The sequence below is a fragment of the Nipponia nippon genome, unplaced genomic scaffold (genome assembly GCF_047370975.1).
Source record: "Nipponia nippon isolate SJK-2023a ecotype South Korea unplaced genomic scaffold, ASM4737097v1 scaffold_12, whole genome shotgun sequence".
NCBI classification, from domain to species: domain Eukaryota; kingdom Metazoa; phylum Chordata; class Aves; order Pelecaniformes; family Threskiornithidae; genus Nipponia; species Nipponia nippon.
The window spans coordinates 5151477-5171382 of record NW_028262313.1 but is presented as its reverse complement, the minus strand read 5'-3'; the positions used below and the strand labels follow the sequence as shown (position 1 = coordinate 5171382).

At 42.8% G+C, this 19906-nt stretch overlaps 1 protein-coding gene across 1 annotated transcript in view; it reads right to left on the bottom strand.

The window, feature by feature from the left end:
• The window catches only part of LOC148056661 (uncharacterized), a 39237-nt gene extending 23045 nt beyond the window's left edge, over positions 1 to 16192 (bottom strand). The window contains exons 1-3 of the mRNA XM_087748204.1: positions 16019 to 16192; positions 5930 to 6235; positions 439 to 525 (exon numbers count right to left, since the gene is read on the bottom strand). The gene's annotated coding sequence lies outside the window, so the exon portion shown is untranslated. The remainder of the gene's footprint in view (positions 1 to 438; positions 526 to 5929; positions 6236 to 16018) is intronic.
• Positions 16193 to 19906: the final 3714 nt, after the last annotated feature.

Sequence of the window (19906 nt, the reverse complement as noted above, 5' to 3'; positions counted from 1 at the left end):
CTTTTAGCCGTGGAATGGAAAGCAGATGTACCTGTAAACTGAAACTTGTTTCACAGAAGAACAAAGCAGAATTGCTAATGTAATACCAGGATGGATGAGCCTTTACAAGAGAAAAATATTAACTTTTAACAAATACATTTTTTTAAATAACAAACAAAATATTTCTGTCAAGCTGCATGATAAAAGGGACCAGGAGAGAAGAAGCAGTATTGCTCAGATATGAACAACAAGGTTCTTTATTCCAAATTTCCAGTGCTTGGAAACCTGAGGTTGTGTCAGATGCACGCTCTCATTAAAGCAAACTGACCAAAAAATTCACCTCATTTGTAGCTTCCTAAAAGCCTAGAAAACAGGAATTACAAAAGTAGAAAGAAGAAGGCAAGAAAAATAACTTCACCTGAATTTATGTATTGTAATTCTGTGACTGGTTTGACTGACCTTCTTGATTTTGGGCCATTAGGGGATGACCGCACTGGTACTTCTGCTCTGTCACGTCTTTATCTTCACAGTACTGCAAGCTCAGACCTACAAAAAAAGGGGTAAGGACAGAAAATCACCTAAGGCAGAGGTCCTGGCTGCTACAAAACATTGTGCAGGTGTTACTGTCATCTGTTGCCATACCAATACCACACAGTGATGGTAGGAAGGTGCTGTTTGCTGCAAATCCTGAAGGAAACCATTACTCAGGCAGGCAGAGTAGTCTTCTGCTGCAGGGTTGTGGCTCTTTCCATCCCAGGCAGGAGTCGTGAGTGGAGAAAGGTGCTAAGATGTGAACTCTACCTTTTGAACCTCCAACAGGTAAGTTTTTCTTATTTTAGTTTAGCAGTTGGGTATGCCCGTACTATTAGCTACATCTGGATTCATTAAACATGAATATACAAAATGAGATAATAAACCTAACATACACAACCTGCCTGTCAATTCTGGGAAGAATTTGTTCCTGGAGAAAAGAGAACGCACAGAACTGCACAAGTCCTCTCTGCAATTGCATCAGGGTGCCATAGGAAAAGCAATCAAGTACAGTTGTTAAAATTTGTCTGTCATTTCCAAAGATTGAAAAAAAAAAAAATAATAACGAGGATTAAAAAACCCAGAAGTTTAAGTCACCTTTTGAAGGAAAGGCAGTAAAACATTTGTTAGGAACAGAAGTTATTCCAAAGTGAAAACTGAAGAATTTGTAAAATTCACTAGCAAAGTCCTGCCCACCAACAGCTGAATTTCAGTCTCCTGCAGTAACGTGACCAAGAGATGCCCTGCATCCACACCAGCACACTGCCAGTCAGAACCTGGCCCATACCTTCTCCCGGCTCAAGACAAAGACAACAGAGTGAGAAGTCCCTTCTAGCAGTTTACAGTCTTTTCCACCAGCTAGAACAATAAATCCCAAATGAATGCAGACATAGACAGAGCTTCTTTCTTAACTGAAATGAATCACATTCTGGCATTAAATGCCACTAGTAGCTGTTCATGGCATTAGGCACAGGAACAGAAATCTGCATAGGAATTATTATACGGTGCATCCCCCTCCCTGTAATGATGATGGTCTCCCAGTGACTTTTGCAGGAGCTTTTAATTGATTTGTTTGGAAGTAGATCAAAATAGTGCAATTGTTCAGCTGAGACACCAGAGTGAAAACAGACCGTTGGCTTCAGCTGACTCGGGAGATCTATAAATACATACACTATTTCATAGCAGCTGAGTGTGTTGAGTAGTTCTGATATGTTAAACTTAATATTTAATACACTGTCAAAGCAGTTCTGTGCTTTTGTGTATTCTATATTTAAGACTGAACAATTGCTTAAAACATGTTGTCCAGCATCTTCCCCCCCCAGCAAACCTAAAGGTTGAGCTCAAGTGACAGTCTATCGCAGAGAAGTAGGGCGCAGCTATTGTCTGCCTCCCTCCAAGGCGGGGCCGTGGGGGAGAAGAAATTTTCTCCGAAACAGAGGAACGCAAAACTGGGGACTTGCCTAGACCAGGGCACCCTTAAGGAAGCTCGGGAGATCTACAAATACAAATTGAAAGGCTCGGTTAAACTGCATTAAGTCCTTGTTATGAACACTCTCACTCAGAATTAAAGTACCCTTAATTCAATTGAGGTTTATTAATTTCCAAGGGAAAACTAAGTTTACTGAAATTTTAGTCACTTAAATTCTGAAGAAACAAGTCTACCCAGAATTCGATCATTTGGTTTAAAAGCTACTTTGGAATAACGTTCTTAAAGGCTCCCATCTAGAGCAGCATTTGCAGACTGTAGTGTCTTTACAGAGGCTGCAGTACTGAGCACTCACATCACCCCAGAGACACCTCTGTGCTGTAAGTGAATTCAGTTCACTATGTTTTCCCTTCCTCTGGAGATAAGCCCCACAGAGACATTTTTAATCGTGACTGGGGGCAAGCAGCCCCACAGGTGCTGATCTCTATGTACAGGCTGTGGTGAGCAGTGCTCCCAGCTCGCTGCCATCTGGAGTCAGCCACGATCCAGTGGAAAATACGAGAGCCAACACCCTGCAGCAAGGTGTGCCTTGTCTGGAACAAGCAGAGAAGTTCATCTTTATTTTATATAGTTTACAAAAGGGCATAAAATGCCACGCCATTTCATTCTGAACAGCTTCTTCCATTATCTACTGCAGCACGTAGCACTTAGCAGCTAAATAACAGCAAAGGAAGGAAATTAAGAAGTACAGAGGAGAGAAAGGAGTTGTATTTCCAGCTGAGACGTGAAGTGAATCGAGAGACAGTGCAAGGCTGCTTTATGTAGGACTGAACATATCTTCTGTACCCTTAATCACACCAATGCAGTCTGCTGAGGTCAGGCTCTCATATACCCTCGTATTGATCAGTAATGTCTCAACCTGTGGAAATAAGCTTAACACTGAAACAAAAGCTACCTGCTGGGCTCTGGCATATAAAAATTTAAAAATATTTTGTGAGCACAAAAGTTGTGCTGAAGGGTAGTGGCCCTGTGAGCTGCCCAGCAGCCTGGGAGGGCCTTTTCCACAGGGAAAAGGCCTCCGAGAGCTACTGTGGGACCTGACACACTTTTGGCTGCACACATCGCCCTGGAAGGGGAAAATGACTTGGAAGGGCGCCTGCATGGAGCCCCACAACTCTGGAAACTTCCTGGACATGGCAGCAAAGCCGAGCGTTGGTGCCTGAGGAGGGACCCCACAGCCACCCGAGGGCCAGAGCTAAAGCCTTGGAAAACACACACGTCATGGGCAAGCGCCTCTCCAAAACCACATCTCCCTTCTCAGGTGAGGCAAATGCCCATACGAGTACTTTGTCCTCTATACCATATTGTCCTCCACCCAGTGTCACATCTCGCCCTCGCCTACATCTTCCACAGCTGCTCTTCTGGAACTTGTCTCATGTCCAGAGAGGGAAGAGGTGGGTCAAGGGACAGGGGGACATCACTGCCTTCTCTGCACTGCTCCTCTTTCCATCATAGCCCATGAGCATACAACAAAATTGATCCTTCACCAGAAGGATCATTCAGTGAAACATTTTGCAGGCAGTGGGGAGGTAAGAAGGTCTGATCATGCAGCCCGATAAAAATTAAAGGTTTCTTTTGATCTCAGCTGCTGCAGCTCCATTAAATCTGGCTGAAATTTTGCATCTGCAACAACTGCACAATTAAGACTATCAGAGATAAAGTTGTAATTTAAATCTATAATTAAAACAAAACTTCTAAAAAGCAATCTTTTATTCTTCCCAATCTGTGCTTCTCACGTTTTATCAGCTCGAGGCACTTTTAAAGCCCATTGCAAGACAACGCCACACCGTTCCCAGGACGTTAAGTGGCAGGGCCCCAGACAATATCTGTGATCAGGCAGGTACACTTTGTGCTCCACTGAAGAATGTCCCATTTTTCATAGTTGGATACTGCTGGGGAACCTCATTAGAAACCAAATTACTACCTGCATCAGGTTTACACTAATGTATTGACATCTACAGCACTTGTTAAATGAACCGTAAATCCAATACACTAAAGTCATTTTCAACTGAATCAAATCAGGTTTCAGTCAAAAGAATTACAATTGTTATATACTTAATGCTTGGCACTTTCCTGGTGTCTCCAGCTAGATCATTTCAGACAGAGAGAGAAAATTGTAAGCCTATGAAACAGTGCAAGCTAAATTGGACGCACTGCAAGCATACTAAACACGGTGCTAGGAGTTTAAGGATGATAATTGGCTCTAATTGACTAGTTGGTAAAGCTATCCAGGCATCCACAGGCACACTCCTTACTAATCTGTTTTCAACATGCTATTTTCTTCTCCTTAGTTAATTTATACTTTCTTACTATAAACCACATTGTTTGCATTTCCTAGAATCTTTGCTTTTTAAAACTTTAACTCTTCGTTCCCCTCAGAAGTAATGGCTTTATGGGAATATGGTGCCAGCTGCAATACATAGGGAAAAGGCAAAGCAGCAGCACTGGGCACAGCCTTCCTGAGACCACTTCGGTCTCGATAGGAATCAAAATGTCTTCCAGGCCTTGGGAAGCAAATTCCTACTCCTGTGTTGTCTCTTCCCCTCACAACCACGACTGGTTGGCTTTTAATACTGATTTTGAAAACCTTGACCCATGTGTGAGGACAGCATCAACCCCTTATTTCCCTTTCAGTCAGGGGACAGATGATTTCTCAGTAAATGTGGCACTACCATCCAGTGCCTGGTTGAGGCCACATGCACGGTGCAAAAGGGGATGCCAGCAGGGGGGCAAAGCCAGTTTCCCTCTGCCCCGCTCCTCCAGCCTACCCCCACAGCTTGTTTAAACAGACATTTGAAAGACACAATTCAAATTCAGCACAGCTATGAAATTGAACGAGCAGATTTGCCCAGCTAGATTTTCCTCCAGCCTCATACGGACACTTTCCCTAAGTGGCCTTAGTTCTGCTTAATTCATTTCCCAGAAATGGAAAACAGCAAAATGGAAATTGAAAAGGAAATACATATGAGCCAGCTCCTCTATCAGCATAAATCCATCCTGATACCAGTGAATTACATTGACACTTGGTATCTGAGGAACCGGCTCCTGACCAAGAGTTTATAGAGATTAAATTCATTTACCAGGCCAGACTCTAAACAACCTTCTCTGGTCTCTTGCTATCTAAATCCCAGGCAGATTATCTGCATATGTACTCCTCCTCCCCTTTGCTTGGAGCAGTGCTGTCTCCATGGTATTCTCCAGCAATAAAGAGGTGCCCCTTGGAAGGAGTAGCCACACAAAAGAATAAAAGGCCACATTCAATTTATGCAGCCTGGAAGTGGTTCTGCTGATCAGCCAGAAATCAATTGGTGACCTTCTATTATGTGAAGAAATAACCTCAGTAGAAAGGGTGGAAACTACTTGCTTCCATTCATGCACAGAGCTGGATTGTCTGGGGAGCTAAGGCTGTCCAGTTGGGAAGTGCTCTCACACCTCTGGCCACTTTCGATCCCCGTTTACTATTTTCCACAGTGCCTGCGTTGGTTTTGGCAGCCCAGTGTGCTGTTCCCAGAGGACCCTAGCAGAAAGGCATCCTGCCAGTGTATTCAAGGACACTTTTTCAATACACTTGTTACTCATCTGACACATTTATTGGCTGATGGCGAAAGTGTGGATCATCCACATATTCCCCTGCTGTTGCTTGAACGCTGGATCTACCCCGAGAGGGGGGTTCCTGAACCTCCCAAGTCAGCCAACCGGCAGGTAGTCAGCCTGTCCCCTGAACCGACCAAAACCAGAGCACAGGGGCAGGTCTTCAACCAGGAAAAGCTGATACAGCTCAGCAGAAGGCAGTGGGCCGTTTGCTTAGTATGTTTGCTATCAAGAGCAGGGTCAGCAACTCATTGTGGAAAAATATGGAAAATGCTGGCAAATTCAAGTAAAACCACAGCCCCAAGCAGAGTGAAGATGGTTAGAGTGGAAGATCACACTCACCTTGGAACAGATTTGTTTGCAACTGCTTCTTCCCTCTAATTCTCAAATTCCTTTTAGTCCCACTCAATTTTCTAGCATATTGTTAGTTCCTTCCTCCCCTGCAAACACGCATCATGCCCACAAATTGTACATAGGTGTAAAATGTTGCTTCATGTTGCTTCCCCGGACTGCTCACAGTTTGCAGCAGTGTCCATCAGGAGGCAGACGAGAATGATGTGCCACTGCGCAAGTGGCGTCAGTTCGCCACAGCCGTCTCTTCAGAGAGGTGGTACGTGGGGCTGCGCCCTCCTCACCGCAGTGGAGCTCCTGATAAGGAAAGGGCATCAGTCCACAGTCAACAGTCAACTCTCCTATGCTTTATCTATGGTGATTTTACCCCCACCCCAAAAATAAGAGAGCAGGTGCTGATTTACCAGCTGTAAGGTTGCTTGGCACCCTACAGAGCCAGCTACAGCAGGGTACCACACTGGGTGCTTAACAGACAAGCAAAACGTTAGTGGGATAACCAGCACTGTGGCTAATGCAGAAGTTATGAACTGGAGAGCTCTGTTACTAAATACATAAGCTGCTATAGCATGAGAAAGAATAAAGTCTGGGAATTCACTGCAGCTGAGTCTATAACACACATCATCTGTGAACCTGGACCTGCCCCACACATTCTCCAGGGAATTAGGGTACCACATGACTACATAGGGCTTCACTTTACAGATGACAAACAAGCTGCAGGGCAAGTGGGGAAGAGAGTTCAAAGAAAGCCATCAGGTAAGGGGAAAGAGTTTCAGACTAGGTACCGACAAAAGGGCAATACCAAGAAATTGAGGTTCTGATCCAGCTACAAAAGCTCAGAACAGGGAGTAGCTATATGAGACTTTAAAAACTAGTAGCAGATCCAAAAACCAAAGCCAATCTTAAAATGGGTTATAAAGGAAACGCATGAAATCCCTAACACAGTAACAGAGGTCAGAAAGGTTGTTCTAATGCAGAGCTCTCAAAATATAACACCACAAACAAGCTGGTTAGTGCTGTCCTAGAAGAGTCAGGATAGTTTTCTTGTAGCACAGTGTGGGTGCCCAACCGCAGTGCAAACCAGCCAGAGCCAACGCATCAAGTCACATCATCACTGCAGGAGGATCAAAACACCTTCCTCAAACATCTTTGACGGAGGCTTCTGCCTGTTGAATTAGCTGCTATGCTTCAATTTATTGTTTTTGATTACAGCCTTTGTCTTCATCCAAACTAATTATGCCTAAATCAATGGTAATGGTAGATATGGCATTGATCATCCCTGTAGATGCTCTCAACTTAAACTGTCCTTTTGCATACAGATAACTCCCTTGGCTATCCTCCTGCCAGACCATCAACACCTGAGTATTTATTTAACTAATTATTTTTATGCACATGTCATCATTGGCATTTGATATAAACTACAGGAATACAAACAGCTTCTTTATCCTATATTGCCCAGAGACATCAGAAGATGGGCTCCTTTCGCAGTGAGCCACTGTCTAATATTCCACTCAGAAAAGTGCATTGAAACTGGGCTGCGTTCACAAGATCAGGTTCCTCAGCCACAGACCCTGTACCACACAAGGTAGCCAAGCAGATCATTTGTGGAGTCTTACCAGTATAAGACCAAATCTACCGATGTAGTAAACCAACGTGTCTACATTTACCTTACTGGAGTGCCAACAGTTCAAAAAAAGCTGGAAACTGTCAGGCTTTTTGGCATAATAGAAAGACTTTTGCAGTTTTGCAGCTGCCTCTCTAATTGTTCGCCTCTCCAAGTCTTCCCTGGCTGGAAAGAGGAGACTGGATTCTGAAAGAGAAGCAAAGCCCACAGCGATCGGGATGACAGTTGGGTCCACCTGCTGGCATAACTACCAGAAACTTCAAAAATGTAAAAGGGCCTGTGGCATTTATGGGCAAAACTGTTTTCTGTCTGTTCCACCTCTAAATTAGAAAGAAAAAGTTGCCTATTAGAAGTGAAAGGCTCCTACATTATCAGAGGGAATTACTATTGTCCACACCTTTTTACTCATATAAAAATCATCTAGGTCAAAAGCACCTGCTTGACTTTTCATAGAGAAAATCATAACCAAATAGATGCAAAAAATTTTTGACATTTGAAACTCAGAATGTAAAAATAGTCCCTCTACATTTGAAAATTATGTTTACTTCTGAGACAAACAGGATTAGTCTCAGTGACAGATTAATTTGCTTTTTGATACAGAAAAAAATGTTCATCTGCAGGATGAACACAAACACTGCAGGCTCCAGAGGATTGCAGCAGTGCATTTCACCTCCAGGTCACTGGTTCAAATTCCATCTGGGAGTAGGGACTGAAAATTTTTGATGTCTAATGGTTGTTCAATGGTCCATGTGAAATGAGTTTTGTGGTTGTGCCTTCACTCCAAGTAACACTACTGAGTGTCTTCGTGGTGAGGCCAAGGACTGGGCAAGCGTAGTGAGCAGCAAACCCTCAAGCTTCCTGAGAGTTTCCTCTCCGTAAAGGAAAGTCTGCTCTTGAGCTGGCTGTAATACAGTCGTGCAGTAACAAAACAGAGGATTTCATGGCATGGGTGCTTATCAGATCATTACTTGTCACCAGAATTAGATTTGTTCTAAGTGAGCATTCCAGGCAGCATTTATAGCCCAACAGCATCTGTTAGAAACTAAGATCTGATTCAGTGGTGAATAGGCTATTCCCCTCTAAAAGTTTCTCCTTTTTTCCTATTTGCAGGTATTTGGGTTTCTCTAAAGAAATAATGTACAGTCCCAAAGCCTAGGAGACTGCAGTTTTGGAGCATTTCCAGATGCACCAGACAAAACACATTGCACCTGGAAAGGTCAGCTGTGGGCAGATGGAAATAAGCAATAAGCCGTTTTTCCTTCATGTAGTCCCACACCACCAATAACACTGCCCAGAGGCCTCATTCTGTACCTGATATGCATATTAAGTCACTTTTACTCCTGTGAGATAACACACTGTATTTTAAAGGCAGAAGGCTACTTGAGATTTTCCAAATTGGAAAACTGTTTTTAAGGGCAGAACTTACAGAATCATAGAATCGTTAAGGTTGGAAAGGACCTCTGAGATCACCAAGTCCAACTTGAGACACTTCGTCTTGGGGAGAAGACTACTGCTCTCATGAAGGCTGCTCTGAGGACCTTGCCAATATCACAGCATTGCAATAAAATTGGACCTTACCAATAAAAGCATTGCAGCCAGACACCGAGAACCGCGGGGAAGGGAACGCACTGGAGAGGGAAGGCAGAGAGGCTGCTGCATGCTCGCAGCTTTGGGGCCTCCTAAACCCAAGAAGCAGATACCAGCGTGATCTTCAAAGAACCAAGAGCTGCTCTGAGGCTATTCTGATCGTTTTCTCCTACAAAGTGCATCCTTTCAGGATAGCTCCAGCCATGCCTCTTCCCCCAATCTATGCACGTGACATGGGAGAGGGGAAGAGAAAGGCAACATTGCATTTTGCCTGCAGTGAGTAGAGGAAGCAAAAAATAAACTCTCACGTTTGCCAGATCTTGCTGTAATGCTATGTAAAACAAACAGCAGATGGGGAAAAGGTTCTTGCCCCAGCTACCCACCCATAACAATTTATAGCACCTGATTTGAGGGCATTAACCTGTACACACAAAATGTGTCAGTTCTTATTATTCACTGTAAACATGTCATAAGCATGGAAATATGCTCAGCAAGGCTACTGGGGCCAGTACTGAAATTGTAAACAGCCCATTAAATAGAGGCAGTAAATACTCCAAAGCGCTGTAGATCTTGGTCAGTTAAAAAGCACTGGACAGGCTTTAAACCTGAAAAAATACTTGGCTCCATCTAAATCCCCTTCTTGCAATCCAAGCCAACTCTGCACTGCAAGAAATTGAGGGGAAAAACAACCAGCTAAAATCCACACAAGGGTAGCAAATACAGTAGCACTTCAATAACTACTGGCTTCCAGAGCAAACACCAACAGTCCGCATGAAAAACAGGCGCCACTAAAAGACAAGAGGGGGATGAAACACAGGCAGGGGATACCTATGAGCACATCCTTGTTCAGAGCAAAGGTGTATCCAAGTCAGTTCAGGGAGCAGAAACACTAAACAGAAGGCTCCGCTGGTGGTAACTGGTGATTTTGCGTTGGAACACAGGAGTATGTAGGAGGCAGGAACAAAGACAAGCCAGCAAGATAGTGGGAAAAGAGGAAGAAAGCCCAACATATATAGAAATATCATCAGATGATCCTGAGTAAAGAGCCAGAAAAAGCGCAAGAGCTTTTAGAGAGCTTCTGGGCTGCCAGAAGGAGGCTCAATGCAGCACTACAAAACTCTGCATTCCTTGTCCCACCACCCATTTCCCATTTGAATGGATATAAGCCCATAAAACCTTGATTTCTTTGGCTACTAAAAGGCGTAAGAACATTGCTCGTGTCTCAGAGATACTGTGCTCAGGATAGGTGCAAAACAGAACTGCAAACCTGCTATGAACGTAAGCAGCACAGCTGATCCCTCCCGTGTGTATCCGCAGTGCTAACAAGGACACCAGCCTGCCAGCTCTGTATTTCTGGGAGCTGATGGACCTCCAAACAGTCGTACCAGCCACACAAAGCCCCACAAAAACCGGAGGTAAGAATCTTCATGTACAGACATGTGCCCTGCATTATGCCAAGTTCTTCAGACCTACGTTTAGCTTTAAGTGGTTTCTTTTAAGGGCAGGTACACTTGGGCTCTTTCCCTCTTCATTAACTGCACGTATTTTCCAGTCACAGAAAAGCTACGTCGCCTTACAATTTCTTTCTTTAGAATAATTCTTTTTCTATCACAGAAGTAATAGTGAAGAGAGTCCAGAAGCCTTGATAGCACATCAAATCGAGCCCAGGAGATCAGGAAAACCCCTGTGCTGGGGATGTTCAGCATGGGCTGAGCTCCCCCACTATGCACCGTTCTGTATCAGTGCACCGCTGGCGCTGCCACAGCGGTCCTGGGGCACCAATGCTGGTGCAAGTACCTGTGTTACCAGACCAAAACCAACTCTTCCTATCAATCCCAGATTCGTATTAATAGGGACGCTACAGAATCTAAGACTTTACAGATGGATGCACTGCTTTTAACTTCTGCATAACTAGTGAAAAGTTAGCTTACTTGGATTTTAAGTTGAGGAATAGGCTTAAGTTCCAGCCAATGAGAATGACCTCAAGCTGTGTAACCAAGATATAATTTGTGCAATTTTAGCCTGACTTAAGTACACCTTTGTTTTTGTGAGGTTGAGATGTATGGTGAATCTGCCACATGGAACCGAGAAGTAAATTTTTCATTTCAAAGCTCCTCATCCGATATAAATAGCTTCTCTGAGGATTTGGTATCTAGTTCATAGGAATACTTTTGCTAACAAGAAGGCACAAACACGTAATGCAGCTGCCCGTGTGTAACCCAGTCCATGGACCAGTACAGACACTGGGACAGGATGGGGACCTGTGTCTTACCGCCACAGAGGAAATACCTGACCTGACTGTTGCAGGGCTGAAACTCACGGTAAATTTACACTGCTATCCAGGATAGAAACCACATGCTCCTTTCTTTACCAAAGACCACAAAACCTCATTTACTCCCCTGATTGTGTTAGCCAATATGAAACAAAGTAATTTTTAATAAAGTGTGCCATGGCAGAGAAAAATTGATACAATCACAGAGCCGGTATAATAGGATTTAATTCTGCTTCAGATGTGCTAGTTTTAATAAAAAAGGATTGAGCAAATCTAAAATAAATTACACTGAAAGGTCAGGCTTATTGCTTGTACAGTTATGTTAACTCTTCCACAGACACTTTTACAGACTGTATTTATGAGACCTTTTGATTTTCAGAAGAGGTATAAAATACATCTGCAATTTTCCCATTATTTGCAGCAGTGTTTCTTCTACAAGTGTCATTTCTCAGTACTTCAATACAGATTTCTTTAACCGACATTTATAAAAAATGATGAGTTATTTATGAGGCAGTTTTGTTAAATTAGTGAAACTGTAATTCCCAACGGACAGTTAAACCCAACTAGAAAAAAATTTAAGGGAATGATGATTCCCATTTGTGTGCCAGTGATGCTCGGGATTTCTTATTCATTAATCATTCCACCGGCATGTCGTTTATTCAATAGGAAGCAAATCAATTATTTATTTTTATATGTAGCTAAGGCCCTGATACTCTGAACTACTCAGAACAGACATGAATTAGAAAGCGCTGTAAACACTGAATCTTATTACAGCAGCAGCTAGAGACCCTCACCAAGATCGTAGCCCACTTTGCTCAGCACTACTGTAACATAGAGATAAATATCCATCCTAACCCTAAAGGAAATACACAGCATAAAGAGACCTTAGCAGAAGAGAGAAAGAGCAGAGAGTCTGCAAAGGAAGGAGCTTGTTGCGGTCACAGAGGAGAGCTAGAAACGCATGGCAGTGTCCCAGCTCGCAGCCCTGCACTGCTTTTCAAAGGACCATGCTGCTGCTCTCCAGCCTTGCCTCAGCACCGTACAAATCCTGCAGGCACAACCAGGGACCTTGCAAGCACTCCAACAAGTTGCAATTACACCAATTCCAGTCTTACGGAGTTTCTTGCCATTGCCGTGACTGCACAAGTCTATCGCATGTGAACACAGCTGTTCTCTGTCACTTCTATGTGTTTTTACCCAACTCAGGTGTGAGTGAGACCTCACACTTGGAAAAGGAACTATCAGTTCCACATCAATCTTGGGATAATATCCAGACACAACAAGCTCAATTCTCTACAGCCACCACCAGAGAAATTCTGCTGAATTTGATCAAAGGAACTATTGGAAAGAAGAGAAAATCCAATCCACTGTTGATATCTGTCTGTATCCACACTTTCAGGGAACCTAGGTACAAGTCCATCAGCAGTGAGCACAGGCAAAGTAGGCTGGACTGCCTCATCATATTTAAAAGTAAAATTAAGTCTTGGGTCCACTGTGGAGTTCTGCTCAACACTCTTGAGTCAACTAAGAGTATCCCCAGTGGCAGGAGACTGCATGCAACCACCACTGGCAGTGGTAGGATAATAAAGACCTGCCACAGCGGCCAAGGACTTCCCCAGGGAGTCTTGGGTTTTGAGAATCACTTTAATTCCAAACCACTGATTTTTATTTCGTTCTGACGAAATCAATGAGAAATGATTGCCAGCCATTACTACTGAGGAGCAGAGGTGATACCTGCTTTTTGTGCAGCACAGAATTCAAGCAGAAATCTGACTGCCCCATAACTAGGAACACAAGCAGCTATTGTTTGAAGTTAGAAAGCCACAGCTTTGTGCTGTGGGCTACAGTAATTCAGTTTCTGTGGGTTGGCAGGGGAGACTCTGCAAAACACACATATCAAAGAGCTACACAGGCATAAACATTAGCTTTTTTGCATAGTCTGAGTTATATGAATATGCAAAACAAAGGCATCCTGGGAACACCTGTGAAGCCCCTTGACAAACTCTGCTTAATTTTATCAACATTTTTCTTGCTGTCAAAAGCAGAAATGTTGAGGTAGAGTAGTACCCAGAGTACAAAATTCTGTGTTCAACAAATATAAATGATGGACAGAACATGCCCATTAAAAGAGAAGTGCTTGCAATACAGAAGAATTGTTTAGCTTTTGGGGCCGTTTGAAATACAGTCAAGGAACCAGTCCAGATCCTGGCCAGGGCAGTAGACACTGCACGGAAGGTACAAAAGATGGTCTCAGCCACAACACAGTACAGTGAAGGAAATAAAGGAGGCCAAGTAGTACCAAAAGCCTTCCAGAGAAGGCCAACAGTCCCTTTGGCAACAACATCAAATAACTCTGAACAGATAAATGTCATAGTTTTGCTGCAGTCAAACTGCAGGAAAAAAAAAACACACAACATTCAAGAAAAGCTAAGTGTGGTCTTTTTCTTTTGAGGACCATTAGGTGACTAATAAACTGGAAGAGGATGTTGTCTTCATTTTTCCATTCGGAAAATACAGCAAACCTTAGAGATACCTCCTCAACTTTGCTTCGACAGGTAAAACATCTACCAAGCTTTTATAGATCAGTTCACATACACTTTTTCTTCTGATACCACTGACTCTTTGACAAGATATCTGTATCTGTTTCTATCTATACAAGAGAGAGACACACACTCTAGTCTTTGCACAGGCCCTACTACGTACAACCTGCAGTTACTGCTGCTGTGATTGATGTGAATCCTCTGATCTCCAACAGGAATGTGGTCCCCATCTGACAAAACTATCTTATTTTGTCTTTTATTTTAATAGGTTTCCTGCCAGCCGGGCTCTGCCTCCGTTTGATCAAGGGTACTATGTCCTCAATCAACTCTTCTCTTTGGGTTTTTTCCCCCCCCTCTATTTTTAAAAGCAGTGGCCCAAATCCATGAAAGCAGTAAAAATATTGTATTTTCTCAACTTTTATTACTATAGCTAATTCCCAGTGAGAACAATAATTTCTATAGCAACCCTCAAATGAATGTCTCAAAGCTCTTTAAATCAAAAATAAATTATGTATGTAGGCAAGCTGGCAATGCTGCTGATCTCAGGTTATAAGCACCTTCCTTCATCCAAAAACAACACAGAAAAAAATGGGTACATAATCCACTAACACAGTCTTAGCAAAGCTGTGCTTCAACACAAACTCATCCTGCTGCACTGATTACAAAGCAGACCCTCTCCTCAGCTCTCCTGCACCTTGGCACGCACAGGCAGGCTCTGAATGGCAGGTGACTCACGTTGCTTCATCCAGTCCAGACCATGAACATCTAGTTTTGAGCAAGGAATACCACATCCACTCAAAACTCTTGGAATAACTTAGAGTGCAGTGGTTTAATTCCAATCCAGGAAAAAGACAAGACTAATTTCTAATTGCTAATAGGTGTTATTAGCTCCATATTACTTTTAGTTTCCTCCAACTGATGAAGACTTTCTGACCGCTTCAAGACAGACTACATTCAACACTGCATGGAGCCCTTTGTGCAGAAAAGATGCCGATTTCTGAAGAGTGACGCAGTCAGCCTATGTACAATATTCAAAAGACAGATCTACGGAGCGAGCTAAAGGTAAATATTAAGTAGATCAGGTGGACTTTAGGCCACTTGAATACCACCATACATAATTTTCCAAAGAGTTTTGTATCTCAGAAAATAGCCATGCATAAGATGCTATTTACTAACTCATTTTTTTTCCCCGCCTACTACAACTCGGTAGCATTGTGCTCCTGTTCACAGTGAATTATTGCCCGTTATTCCTGTTTTCTGCCTCTGCACCTAAGATTAAGGTAAGCCTCGAACACTCTTTACTTTGTACACAAAGCACACGAATGGTCATGGGGCTCTGCAAATGGTAAAAATGAAATGGTGGGCAACATGCAGCAAAGCATCTGACGCAGAACTACAGGGATCAGTATAAAAATAGAGTCAGCAACACCCTGCTTTAGGTAACATCTGACTTTAGAGAGTCCTTAGTAGACACATTCAGTACACATTATCAGAGAAGCAGAATCAACATTGTTAGTTTTAAACATAAAGCGACTGTGGCAATTGGTCAATACAGAAAGACCATTAGGGTTGGAGGTAGCTCTGCAGTAGGAAAATAAAAAAATTACCAATGCACAGGATACTACAAACCACCTTACAGCAATCAAATTGCTGTCTGTGTTCTACCTCCTGCCAGAGTTTCAGTCTCCTCATAAAACCATTATGCCTGTCTTTCCAATTCAAATCAGCTCTATTATTTAAATGAAACACTATCAGAAGAGAACAAGCTCTGCCACAGCATACAGGACTTTTAATATCAGAAAAAATGATTATGCAACCATATTCTGTTTTTCAGTTGGTTTTGGCTGATTTCTTACTCAACCATCCAGCTGCTATTTGTAAGGATCCATGGAAAGAAATACACCATGCTCACCTGTTGGCACATGAGGGTCATTCCCTCCACCTGGTAGGAGCCACAGGTGACGGCAAGGATACCCTCGTACTTCTGATGGGCGGCTGGCTGCTCTCCACCACCAGTGGCAGAAAGGTATTTGCACTACAGAGTGAGGCCAATAGCTTACCTTCAACAGTCTCCACTGCTACTTGACTTTCCCAGTCTCACAGCTACGGCATTTTAAGGGATTGTGGAAATAGTCATCTCCTTCAGCCAACATCAAGTCGAGATATCATTGTCCATAAGGTGAGCGAAAGCCTGAAGCTGGCCCTGAACTACTGAATCAGCACAGCATGGTCATGGCTCTACCAGCACCTGTAATTGAGCAAATTTACACAAAAGGCACAAAACCACAATTAAAAGGATTGTACGCAAGATAACTTCCCACTGTTCAACCAGTCCCACAGAAGATCAGATGGGCATCAGGACCTGTGATCAGACAGCAAATCCTTACAACCCGGGTTTCCAAATAAACTTCTAAAACAGGACGTCTGTCAGTCAGCATTTTAAGAAAATCCTATCAGCATCCAAGAAATAAATAGACTAACATTATTCTTGTGTTTCTGATTCTGCCTCAGGTTCACTACAAAGTAACTTGCAGCTCAATAAACTTTGACATGTTTTCATGTTATAAAAACAAAGACAAAAACTTATTTATTCACTTTTTACCTCATACATCCCAAATCAATAATTGTACCTATTGATCGATGACAAATTCAAAACATTTACATTGAGTACCATAACCTAATAAGAAGGCAACAACTGAATTTGTTAAAATCGATTTTCCTTTTGTTTCCAACAGAAAATCTTCAGGCCCATGGAATAATAAGATGCAGTGCATGGAGCAATTAATTATCAATGAGTATCACAAAAAGCTACAATTAAATTTCTTTTTGAATATGGAAAGAAATTGTTGAGTCTCCAGGGCTGACGTTTAAGCAAAAGAAATTTTTCTTACCTCTTCCACATGTGCATTCAAGCAATGTGAATCATGGAAAGGTGAATTTCAGCATGTAGTAAAATCACTTTATAGCGTAAATAAGTAAAATTATTTCAGAGATACATACCTACAGAAGCTATAAAGTAATGCTGAAACATTTTGTTTTGAAAGGGCAGTATTTATTTATTTATTTAAAGTTCCAGCAACATAATTTTAATAGTAAGTCACTGAAGCAAAATCCTGTGGCACAGTGTGATCTTGCTTTTTGTGGTGCAGAGAGGCCTGCCTTCAAGCAGCAATCAAATGTACGCGAATACAGTCAGCACAATTCTTGCACGCTGGCTCAGAGCTGCTCAGAGTATTGCACGGAGTGCCACATCAGCTAATAACTTAGTTTAAACTTTGATGGAGGCCTTTTAAGTTGAACATAATGCAATTTTTGGACAGGAAGACCTACCCAAATCACCTCTTGTGTGGTAACTATCCAGCCAGCCAAGAGCTTTGCAGGTACGTTTGGTAACAAATGGCAAACTCTGAGGAAACAGCTGGACAAAACCTAAGCAATTGCAGAGAGCACCTCAGCATTGCCACACCACCGGCCTCATCCACAGGCAAAGGGAGCAGCTCCATCCTCAGATTTCCTCCTTTCAGATCCACCACCAGCCCCTGCGATCCAAACAGGTAAAAGCACGAGCGCACTGCAAACAGGGAAGGCAAGAGAGGAGAAAAGCCTAATGCTGCCTCCACAAGCTACGCTCCATCCTGAGCACACGCACAGCTCCAGTGCCCTCGGTGGTAACTCTGCTCACTCGGCAGCAAATTACAGTGGCTTTACTTTAAATTTCGGTTAACTACCAATAAAAATAGGTAGATTTAGCCATCATTCTCCAGTTAATTACAGAGTTTCCCAGCCCTGCTCTCACCCCAGCCTGGCATGGGCAATTGTTTCCAAGATTCAACCTTTTCCCTCTGCGTTTCAAATGTCAGAGGAGAAGCCTGCCGCGAGAGCAGCGTTTGCACAATAACCGGGAGTTGCGCCAAAACACCCAATCTGTTAATTTGGACAGGTTTCCAAGGGGCCTCCTCATGAAAATATCAATGATGTCAACTGACCCAGCAGGACTTGAAATAAGGCCTAGAAGCAAAGGCTTCCTCTCAACAAAGAGCTGCATTTTTATTAAGCGCATCACGCATACCTGTGCATCTTCCTGCTTCTTACAGGGACTTGACCACTATTCTATCCAAATACCAACCAATATTTAAAGCAGGTTACAGTAATGACTTGCAACTTCTTGTCTCTTCTCCATTTTCCACCTTGTAAGCACAGTTCAGCATGCAGCGGCACAGCTTGGTGTCAGGCTCCAGGACTGGCCCGACTCGGTGTCCAGGGAGGTCACCAGAGGGGAGAGCGACGGGTGCCTCCGAGGAGGGTTTGTAACCCCCAGCCAGAGACGTGCGCAACCAATGGCGGCCTCACACGGGCTGCAGGGCAGAAGGGAAGACCAGACAAGCAACGGCCTCCTTTGTGCCAGGGTACTGAATGAAAATACTAATATTTGAAATCCTATGGGACGCTCAAGGTTTCCAAGCCCATGAAGAGCCTTGTTCAGCTCCAGGACCAAGCACAAGTGTCACCTCAAGACAGAGGGGGCAGCCACTGGCCCAGAAGGCTTCTCCTGCCACCCGGAGAAGAAACTAGACAGGCACAAGGCATGTCAGGTTGAGTTTTTTTGAGAGGAGTTGACTGAAAGAGAGGGGAAATGGGGCAGAGTAGGCAGGGGAACACACACATGCTCATACCGACAGCCAGGCTAAAAGGTCCCTGCAGCATCAGGGCTCTTGAAGTAGCCATCGTCCCGCACCTTCGCCCAGGTTACACCACACCCAGCTGAAACAGCCTTCTAAGTCAAACACAAACACCCAGAAAACATAGCTGGGAATACCTAACTGCTCAGTGGCATCACTTAAATCAGGTAAGCAGTGCTCTAGTTTGATACTGCTGAATCAAGGATATTAATACATTTACCAATGCGTTGAGTTAGGCCCTCAATTAGCTGATACTAAAGTACTCAACTAGGAAAGTGTTTGTCTACAAAAGGTGTCTCAATCTCTAATGAGTAGCTATTCTTTTCAGAAGAGGACTAGAGCATTTCACTCAATATCTATTCAGATATTTTGACTAAATCAAAGCTAAGACTCAATATCAGTGAAGAGCTGAAAATTAACTTCTATTTTTCTATGCTGTTATCATGCCTACTACCATGGAATATGAGTTCATTTAACAAAGCATTAGTCAATGAAAGCGTATTCCAGAAAGGAAAAAAAAAAAAAAAAAAAACCCACAGTAATTAGCAAAGTTGTCAACATTTTACCCATACGTACATAAAGGAAACAATTACTGACACAGATAAATATGAAAAGAAAGTTTATGGTTTACCAATATGGCTATCTACTATATTGCTGACTTTATTCTAAGATAGTAATATTTTATAGGCAGTTCCCCAAGGTGAATGACTATTACAAATTTATAACAGCCAACTTCATCAAGAACCCTAAACTGCAATGAATTACTACTTGAACAAAATGCTGTCTTTTATTTATTTAGAAGTGAGGACTGACTGCTGACAGCACAGATATATTCTTGGAATTTTGTAAACGTTCCATGAAATTCATAAGCCACAAGTGTGCAACACAGTTTGCACTATCTTCACAAAATCTCAACTACAGTTTTATGAGTCTAAGGACTATCACCCTTAGGACTATTTTAATAATCTGAAATACTCAGTAGTCAATACACTTTTTTTTCTTTTTCTAAGCAGAAATGGCAAAATAAAAATGCAAAAAACCAAACAAAAGAACCCAACCAAAACCCACAAAAAAACTGAAGGAATAAAGACATGAGAATCAAGGTATCTATAAATTCAGGCAGCCATCTTAAGAAAACGTGAAAGCAACAGTTTTAAGGAAAGAGAAATAACAGAAGCCTTACTGGACTCTAAACTCTCATTGTGAAGTGGTCTCCTGAGGAATATCCACCTGTTAAGCTAGAGAAAGACGACACATAATGAATGCCAT